Source organism: Miscanthus floridulus, chromosome 5 (assembly GCF_019320115.1).
Source record: "Miscanthus floridulus cultivar M001 chromosome 5, ASM1932011v1, whole genome shotgun sequence".
Classification (NCBI taxonomy): Eukaryota; Viridiplantae; Streptophyta; class Magnoliopsida; order Poales; family Poaceae; genus Miscanthus; species Miscanthus floridulus.
In genome coordinates this window covers 31,432,468-31,442,365 of record NC_089584.1, presented here as the reverse complement: position 1 = coordinate 31,442,365, position 9,898 = coordinate 31,432,468, and the positions used below count along the sequence as shown (strand labels likewise).

At 43.8% G+C, this 9,898-nt stretch overlaps 1 pseudogene; it reads right to left on the bottom strand.

Moving 5' to 3' along the window:
• Positions 1 to 4,672: 4,672 nt before the first annotated feature.
• LOC136451901 (uncharacterized) lies at positions 4,673 to 9,215 on the bottom strand (annotated as a pseudogene).
• Positions 9,216 to 9,898: the final 683 nt, after the last annotated feature.

Below are 9,898 nucleotides of genomic sequence, written 5' to 3'. Positions count from 1 at the left end.
AGCTTAGGCCTGATGGTACAATTGAGAGGTACAAGGCAAGGCTTGTGGCCAAGGGTTATACCTAGAAAGAAGGTAAAGATTTCATCGATACTTATTCACCTGTTGCTCGATTGACTACAATTCGAGTGTTACTTTCCCTGGCAGCCTCACATGGTCTTCTTGTTCATCAGATGGACATTAAGACAGCTGTCCTAAATTGAGAGTTAAATGAGGAGATCTATATGGATTAGCCGGATGGATATATAGCAAATGGTCATGAAGGCATGGTGTGTAAATTATTGAAGTCCTTATATGGCTTGAAACAATCTCCTAAGCAATGTCATGAGAAGTTCGACAGAACTTTGACATCTCCCGACTTTGTTGTGAATGAAGCTAACAAATGTGTGTACTATCGGTATGATGGGGGCGAAGGTGTGATCTTGTGTTTGTACGTTGATGACATACTTATCTTTGGAACTAACCTTGATGTGATCAAGGGGGTTAAATAATTTTTATCTAATAATTTTGAGATGAAAGATTTAGGAGAGACTGATGTTATTCTTAATATCAAGCTGTTAAGAGAAGGCAATGGTGGGGTTACACTTCTACAATCCCACTATGTGGAAAAAGGTTTTAAGTCGCTTTGGGTTTAGTAACTGTCAGCCTGCTCCTATGCCTTATGACCCTAGCGTGCCATTGAGGAAAAATTGGAGAATAGCAAGGGATCAATTGAGATACTCCTAAATTATTGGTTCGCTTATGTATTTGGCTAGTGCTACAAGGCCTGATATCTCATTTGTTGTGAGCAAACTAAGCCGGCTTGTGTTAAATCTAGGAGATAGTCATTGGCGTGCTCTTGAGAGAGTAATGTGCTACCTAAAAGGTACTGTGAGCTATGGCATTCACTATACCGGGTACCCAAAGGTACTAGAGGGTTATTATGATGCGAACTGGATATCTGATGCTGATGAGGTTCACGCCACAAGTGGATATGTGTTTCTCCTTGGAGGTGGCGCTGTTTCATGAAAATCTTGCAAGCATACCATCTTAACGAGGTCAACCATAGAAGCAGAACTTATAGCATTAGACACCACCGGTGTTGAGGTCGAGTGGCTTCGTGAACTCCTTATGGATTTACCGGTAGTAGAAAAACCTATATCGACTATTTCTATGAACTGTGATAATCAAGGTAAATAGTTCTAAAGATAATATGAAGTCCACAAGGTATGTTAAGAGGCAGCTAAAATCTATCAGAAATTTGAGAAACTCCGGAGTGATAGTATTGGACTATATCCATATGTCTAAAAATCTGGCAGATCAATTCACTAAGGGAATATCATGTAATGTAATAGATAGTAGGATGGTGAAACAAGCTAGGGATAGACTATGAGGAAATACCCTTAACTAGGCTCATATCAGATGCACGTCTTTCCTTTGCTGTAAGGTAGGTTGGTTTTTACCTTAATGTATTCTAAGTGGCTTGCTTAAGCAAAGATGTTGTCCTACAGAACATCTTTTGAGGAATACACCTATATGAGTTCAACTGCTAGTCATAGTCTATGAGATTTGGGTGATCTCTAGATACTTATGAAAGGCCCAGGAGTATGACTTATATACTCCAACCAGAGGGGATGCTTTAGGCAACCTAATATCGTAAAGGACTTAGGTGAAACTTATTTCGCACAAAACTATCAATTCAAGACATAGTCCATTGTTCGGTTGGGAAGAAGTGTAACCTCTGTTTTAGATGGATGTTTAACTTAACAGTCACCATCGAAACACTGGTATGTCAAACAATAGAGAATTGAGAGCATTTTATATGCGCCATAGAATTTGATGGGGATTGTTAGATTTAATGTGGGCGACTCATATTTTATTTAATAATTAAATCAAATAAATTCTAAGGCCATATTAGATTCTAGGTGCATTAAAATGGTGGACTGAATGTAGTTGATGGCTGAACTTGTAATGGTCATGTTTATAGCTGCGGTTACTAGTAACTCATATGATTATGGCTCTAGTTAATAGTAGCTTTCATGGTTATGGCTAGAGTTACCGGTAACTCCCATGTTCATAGCAGCGGTTACTAGTAATTCATGAGCATTTCATGATGTCTAGATTCATCCCCTCTACATTTCACCTTCCACCTTCTGCGACTATAAGAAAGGTGCGCTCGCCTTCAGCCGCGCAAATGAGGCACAACACATCCAGCACCATCGTTCTTCTGTTGAGTTGCTCTCGAGTTTCCCCGTCCCAATCCTCTGCGCGCACGGAGTGTTAGGAGAGCAGGCCTCCGAAACCGCCGTCCACATAGCGACACTTGCTCGGGTGTGCGGGTGATCAGATTTTTTTGGGAGCATCTCCGCGACTACTCGCTTCTTTCTGGTGACTGCCGATATCTTCTTCTTCCTCAGATCGTCTACTTCACGTTGGACATTCGAGGGACTACACTGCGAATATCGTCCTGCATCGACTGTGGTCCGCGATATCGAGCAACGCACTATGTCAATAGTGCGTGTGGAGCCGCTGGTGCCTTGAGCATGGGTCCCTCTGCTGGGTATAATTCTATTCTTGAATTTCTTAAATTCAATATCTTTTCCGCTATGATCTGTATGTCGTTCATGTTCATATCTGCTACCAGTGCAAGTAGTAATATCACTCACGTGCACATACATATTGTCACCAATTTACTATGGATTTTCTAGATTAAATTAAACATGAAAATATCTAAATTCCTAACAGCTCTACCTTTGCTATTGCTAGGTGCCCTTAACAATGGAATTAACCTCCTGCGGATCCTCTGTGCTCATTGGGATCATCCAATATGGCTCTCCCCACATCTGCTCAACTTGGCTGCCTCCGAGCCGACACTCCAGCGTCCCTCCCACTTCCGGCCTATCCAAGTGAAACTCTTCGACGTTGTACACCACAACGCGGCGCCCTTGCGGGTCTTCCACCGGTGTAGCACTGATCGTGTAGACGCAGTTCCTCTTTATCCCGGCGGCGGTGTCCTCACCGTCTACGCCCACCGAGAAGCCATGGAGCCTGTCAACGAACAGCGCGCGGTCGCCGATGTCGGTCACCTTGGACCACTCCGGCGTTGGTTTCTTGTGCCTGGCACGGTACACCTCGGAGAACAGCTCACAATCCATGTCCCTTGCGCGGTGGACAAGCAAGAAGACGTCGTCTGTGGAGGCGACCAGGTGGACGCAGTCGACGGCGTCGTCGTAGTCGCCACGCGGCGGCCAGATATCCGCGACCTTGTCGAGGGTCCTCGCGTCGATGACCGTGGTGACCAGAGTGCGCTGTTGGAGGACGAAGAAGAAGCCGCCGCGGTAATTCACGGTCATGCCCGACGAGATTGTCGACCGGTACAGTGTCGTCCACTCGCCGCCGCTGCCGCCGCCGCCTCCCTCGCAGAAAAACACCGTGTCGCCCCGCGCGATCATGACGCCGCGCGGCGACCGGTCCCACGCGAAGCCGTCGTCGGTGGGCGGCACCGCGCGGCGGCGGCCCTGCACGCGCGGCGCCTCGGGCTCGCACACCGACGATGGCTCCTTGTACCAGAGTGGGACGGGCAGGTCCGGGAGCGGCCTGGACTCGCCGGTGAACGGATCGACGAGGCGGGACGGGTGCCTGAAAGACGTCAGGTCCGTGGCGAGCAGAGCCCCGCCGTACGGGGACGGCACGATCCGGCGCCCAGTGACCGGGCGCAGCCGGACGCCGTCGCGCAAGCGGTCCTCGGCGAGGGAGAAGACCATGTACCCGTGCTGCGACGGGAACGCGACGCACGGTAGGGTCGTCTCCTTGTCCTCCACCGGTGGATCCTGCAGCGCCTCGGCGGCGGCGGTGATACGTGAGCTTGATGACGCGTATGATGATGATGATAATGATTCGTTCTCGTTGTCCCTATTGGGAGAGAGCATCAGGAGGGCAGAGCTGAAGCCAGCATAGTCGGAAAACCTACAAGCCTCTGCAAGCTCAACGTCGTGGTGCGGCGGCGCCATTATCGCCGATGGCGAGAATCCGCAGGCGAATCTGCTCAGTTTATCTGACAATCTTGTCAACATGCTGGGTGTCGTCGTCGTCGCGTGCATATTGCCAGCCCAACTCGTGCTTGCCATGGCGGCCGCGTTGTATATGTTTCTTCACGTGAGGAAAGAGGGATCATTGTAATGTTTGTCATAATAACATATCAGCTTGACTTTTTTTTTTTTGAATTAACATATCAGCTTGACTTTAAAGGAATCCAATTAGGATTGATCTGCATATTTTTGACGAACACAATCAGAACTACTACGGATTTGTTTCCGTCGCTGCTACATACATGTTCGTACATGACCCGGGCACCCGGCCGGTCTCATCGGAACCGCAAGGTTACTATAGACCTGAAAAAACAGTTTATGATGATTTGATAATTCATGTGTCTCCTAAAGTATAGGAAAAAATATACAATTATGTGGCTCCTGCCTAGCTACGAGAACAGAGTCAATCCAATCACTTTGTACAGAAGTGTTAAAAACAAGAGTACACACATTATCAATTATATCAATCCGTTAGATCATTTGAAAAAAAAAACAATGGTTTTTTAGGGCAAAAAAAATGCCGTGTGGATACATGAACATTGTGCGGATTATTTATGGAACAATAAAATACGTGCAGACCCCCCCCCCCCCCCCCCCCCCCCCCCCAAAAAAAAAAAAAAAGAAACAAGAAAAATTGGATATACAAGGTCTAGAACAAGGAACAGGAACTGCTAGGAATAGGAACTGCCCATGGAAGACAAGGGCCCAAGATACTGATGGAGATGACAGTGAAGAACAAGATCAGCATGTAAAATCTGATTCAGCAACAACGGCTCAAGATATTGATGAAGGAGATGACAGTGAGAACCAAGATCAGCATGTAAATATTTTCCTGAATAGAATTAGAAACATGAGAAGTGAATCATTAGCAAACAAGATATTTCAGATTTCACTAGGTCGCTGCGAAAGAACCAAACATGACTAAAAACTAGAGTACCAACTGTACTTGGGTTTGGAATTGAAGTTTATATTTGATAATGTATGATCAGAATATCAAACGTGCAAATTATATCTAGAGGTACTAAACATGGTACTCCATACGTTCCAAATTATAAGTAGTTTTGGCTTCTCTACATACATATGCTTTACTACATATCTAGAAAGCTATGTATCTAGAAAAAAAAGAACAACTTATAGTTTGGAATGGAGGGAGTACCATTCAAAGTTTCATAGCACAAAATGTGAAATTCCCACCCTACTTGTTACCCTAAGAAACTTTATGATGCATGATATAATTATGTTTAATTGGTAAGTAAGATGTCTTCTAGAGAAAACAGAGATACAGTTCAAATATCTTGGTTGTGCATTCCCACAAGCAATGTGGCACAGGAATTAAGACTGAAATATTGTTGGATATCACAAACTGAAGTGACATCAATGCATCCGAAAAGGAAACCTTGCACATCTGATGCTCATGCTAGCCAAGACAACCTGGTAGATGTCAGCCACGTGGATTCGTGCAGTATACTGCTTAGATTCTCGCAACTTTTGTCTCTGTGACAAAGATTTGCCCTTGGCTAAGGTGTCCAAAGCACTGCAGTAAACAGGGTCGAGTCATTGGAATATAAGAAAAGAACTATGAAACAAAGGATTTCACACAACAGTCATCAAGGTACTACAACAGTCTCCAATAATATATTCCTTATGTCATAATCTATTCTATTATTTGGCCTGGCATTATTATAGATATGTTTCAGTTTTCATAAGCTTTACACAGTGCTACTAATCAGCATGTCAACAAATGTTCCATTTTTGGTCAAACTGAATTAGTAGAAATTAAAATGGTGAAATGGAATGAAATTTCAGCAGGTCAAAACCTTCTTCCAGGCCCATATATTCCACCTAAACGGAATATAAAAGCTGACAGATTTGGATCATCAATAAGATTCAGCCATCCTTTTTCTGCATTATATCTTAAGTTCTTAACTTGGCAGACTCGCTCTTTGGGTTTACTGTATGACTGCATGCACAGCAGTGTATTTAGATTTCTATTAAAATGTACTTCTGGACAAGAAAAGAGCTTTCTAAGGAAAATCTCTTATATGATGGACAAGAAAAGCCCCTTACTCCTCATCAACCAATATACCACCACAATCACCATACACACCTGAAAGTAATTTAGTGTTACAAAGTAGCTTTCTAAGGAAAATCTCTTATATGGTGCACTGCACGCAGCATGCTTTGTTATTACCCTTGACTCAGCTTCAATGTTTGACAACTTCAAATTAAGTGCATGACAAGAGAAAAAGAAACATATTCATTGAGTAATGCGTCAACTGCAATAGCTGCCCTGTGCAAATCACCCACAGATCTCCAAATGCAGTGCTAGCCACAAAAAGCTTGTAAATATACTTCATGCCAGTTTGTTGTATAGTTAATGGCTAACATGATATAAGCAGAAGAATGGAAGAAACACTCTGCTCAATTTGATGTTACTCCACATAATATGTTGGCAACTAAATAAGATTTATATATATGAGGGGTCTATCCCCATGTTTGGATGTTTGTGTGTATTAGACAGTGAAATTTCAAGTCTCTGCATCACAACTGTTTAGAGAAGATATTTGTTTTTCTTCCCCGCTATTTGAGCCTGCTCGTTTTCATAGGAAACGTCAATTTCTAATGATACTGCAAGAATAAGGCTCTGTTTGATTCTTTAGTCGCTCCTAAAATTCCTGTCACATCGAATGTTTAGATACTAATAAGGAGCATTAAATATAGATTAATTACAAAACCAATTACATAGATGGAGGCTAATTTGCGAGACGAATCTATTAAGCCTAATTAGTTCACGATTTGACAATATGATGCTACAGTGAACATGTGCTAATGATGGATTAATTAGGCTTAATAGATTCGTCTCGTGAATTAGCCTCCATCTGTGTAATTAGTTTTATAATTAGCTCATGTTTAGTCCTTCTAATTAGCATCCGAATATTCGATGTGACATGAATTTTAGGAGCGACTAAAGAACCAAACACCCCCTAAGAAAATCCCCGCCCCCCTCCCCCCCTCCCCCTCAGGTCTTGGGTTCAACTCCCTATGGAAGTGAATTTAAAAAGGCCTGGGTTAAAATACACCCCTCAGTAGCTGTGTTCCTGAGTTATACGTGTAACCATCTGAATCGGTTTTAGCGAGATACACTTGTCCACAGCATGTCCAGGGCAGCTGGCCTTTGGGGTGTTTCTCGGCCTGCACGTGAGAAGCTTCTTCTTAGTGCAACGCCGTTGGGGTGGTCCTTTTCTTTAATATTGCAGATTTTAGCTTATGAACAAAATATTGACATATTTAGTGTGGAAATTCCCGACTGATTTCAGCAATTCTCTTGACTAACCCCAATAAAACTTGACAACTTTGAGCAGCAGGTGAGCAACTTCACCCTGACAACCCTGAAATCCCCAACCCCAAGTAGCATATGATTTACAAATAATGAACAGGTTAAATGAAAATATCATGCAATTAAAGCTGAATGTGCACAAAATATTTGAGAGCTTACTTGTTGACGAAAGGTAGCATAACCATTCAAGATTACCATGGCTGAGTATTCTCCTCAGGTCTTCATCTAAATTAAGTAGCTGGGGGTAACAGGTGCAAATTACCATAAAGTGAAATCCAGTTAGCACTAAAGCTTGATCAAACAAACACAAGCAATGATTGACATACAACTTACAGGATCACCAATTCCAGGTATGGGTGGGATGGAGATGAGCAAGTGAGTTGCTTGTCGCAAACTGTGAATATTTTCCAGGCTGGAAGTGACATATCTATCAGTAAGAAGCACTTAAAAGTCAAACAAGCACAGAGATATTTATGTACAGAAACATACTACCATCACACCCATTAATACGAGCAAGAGGATGTGGAGAACACGTACTAGTAACAAGGGGTGCTCAGACCTCAGAATGGAGTCAGATACACAGTTTGATATCATGGTAACAAGTAAAATAACCTCTACCAACCAGCCTATCTGATAGGCTTGAAGGACGGCTAGTTCATCTATGCCATAAACAGTTGCCTAGTGCAAGCAATGTGTTACAAAGCCAAACTAATGGATTAGTAACCAAAAAGAACCTTGTTACCATCTGCTTCTGCATGATTTCACCAGAAACTGCTATAAGCCCATCTCTACGTTCTTTGCAAGTAAAATTTGTCAGTGGGATTCCTATCATAAAGGGAATAATCAGTGGGCTATAGGAGGGGCTTCCCACCTGCTTACTAGTTCTTACAGGTGAATTGAGCAACTTATTGACGATTTAGGCTGTTTCTGCTTTCATTATATTTTTTATTCATTATTTAGAAATGTTTCTGGCTGATGAACCATCAATGTTCAAGCACAAACGGGGCAGGCTAGAAACAAGTGCAAGAACGAAAAGGGAACAGGATAAGCAGCACGAATCCACACCTGCTCTCTGTAGCATCGAAAACGGAAGCATTCATGCCCAGCATCTCGAGCTCCCTCTTCTTGGTGACACTGGTGCACGTCCCGGAGACCTGCCTGCAGATTCATCCACCCACTCCCAAATCAGGAATCAGGCTGAGACAGGGAATTGGACATTAGGAAGGAGCGAGCTCGATTTGCGCAGGCGCCGCCCAGCCAGCGAGAAGCAGGGGGTGAGGTGGGCGGGGCAAGAGTGAGGGGGTAACCAACCAGCCCTGCGCGAGGAGGCGCTGCGAGACGTAGTGGCCGACGAAGCCCGCGCCGAACACGAACATTTGCCGAGGCTGAGGTGCCCAGGCCACCGGCACTGCCGCCGCCGTCTTGGGGGCGATTCCTGGAATCATCGTGATTCGCGCTTCTGGCCCGCAAGAAGACTGTGGTGGAAATTAACAGGATCACAAATTCGCAGAATTGCAGTTCAAAATAGCAATCAATTGGTTGAATCCAGTGAATCCACTACAAGAACCTATGTGTGGGTGGTTCTGTTCTCGGTGTAGGCCGCACACGCGGATGAGTCCTGCCAACCTCTCAAGTGAAGACAGAGGCGGAGATCCACCTACGGCAGGGTACGGCAGCTGCCCCAGCTAGCTGAACTGAAGACCCCACTCCTTTCTTCTCCTTCCAATGGCCTGTGTCTGCGGCGGAGATTTTCGTTGTTGGCGTTTGGTGCCTCCAGCACCCGACCGAGGAAGACGACGACGCCTCAGAAATTAGCCTTGATGGACTGGCAGTACTCTGGCCCAGTTGATACTTAGCAACGGCGGCCCAACAGGCCAAGCTAGCTCAACATAAGCTCGTGCCATCCCTTTCGGCCTCTCCGTTTGCCTGATCGCGGCAGTGCCCGGCGATTTTTCTTTTGTGCAAATCCTTTTACACGAGTAATAATAAAGAGAATTTCAAAGTATCACATTTTGAATTTTTTGTGGAACCAAAATTAAGGACTCCAAAAAAACTTTGTGATTTTCTAAAATATATGCTAAAAATTAAGGGTAACCCATTTTATTTGTATTTGTCATCCTAGCTTTTGCACTTTTAAGACCAATTTTTTTCTAAAATGCTACTCTCTAGGTCCCAAATCGTAGGTTATTCCAACTTTCTTAAAAATACAAAGCATCTCAAGTACTTTTTATATATTATTAGTCAAACTTACTCCTTCGAGTGCAAGATAAGCACTGATTTTGGGACGGAAAAAGTATGCTATAGCTGATCCTTTGGACACATTGTGCTATCTTTGAGTGATATGTACGTTTCTTACATATAGTAACTCACTCACCATTAGAAATAAGGCCCAAATCGGTATTACTACTAGCAAAAGAAAAATTCGATGTCTACCGCGTCAAGGTTTAGCTCACACGCTATCAAATCAAGTTGCGTGTGTTATACTACTACTTATAAT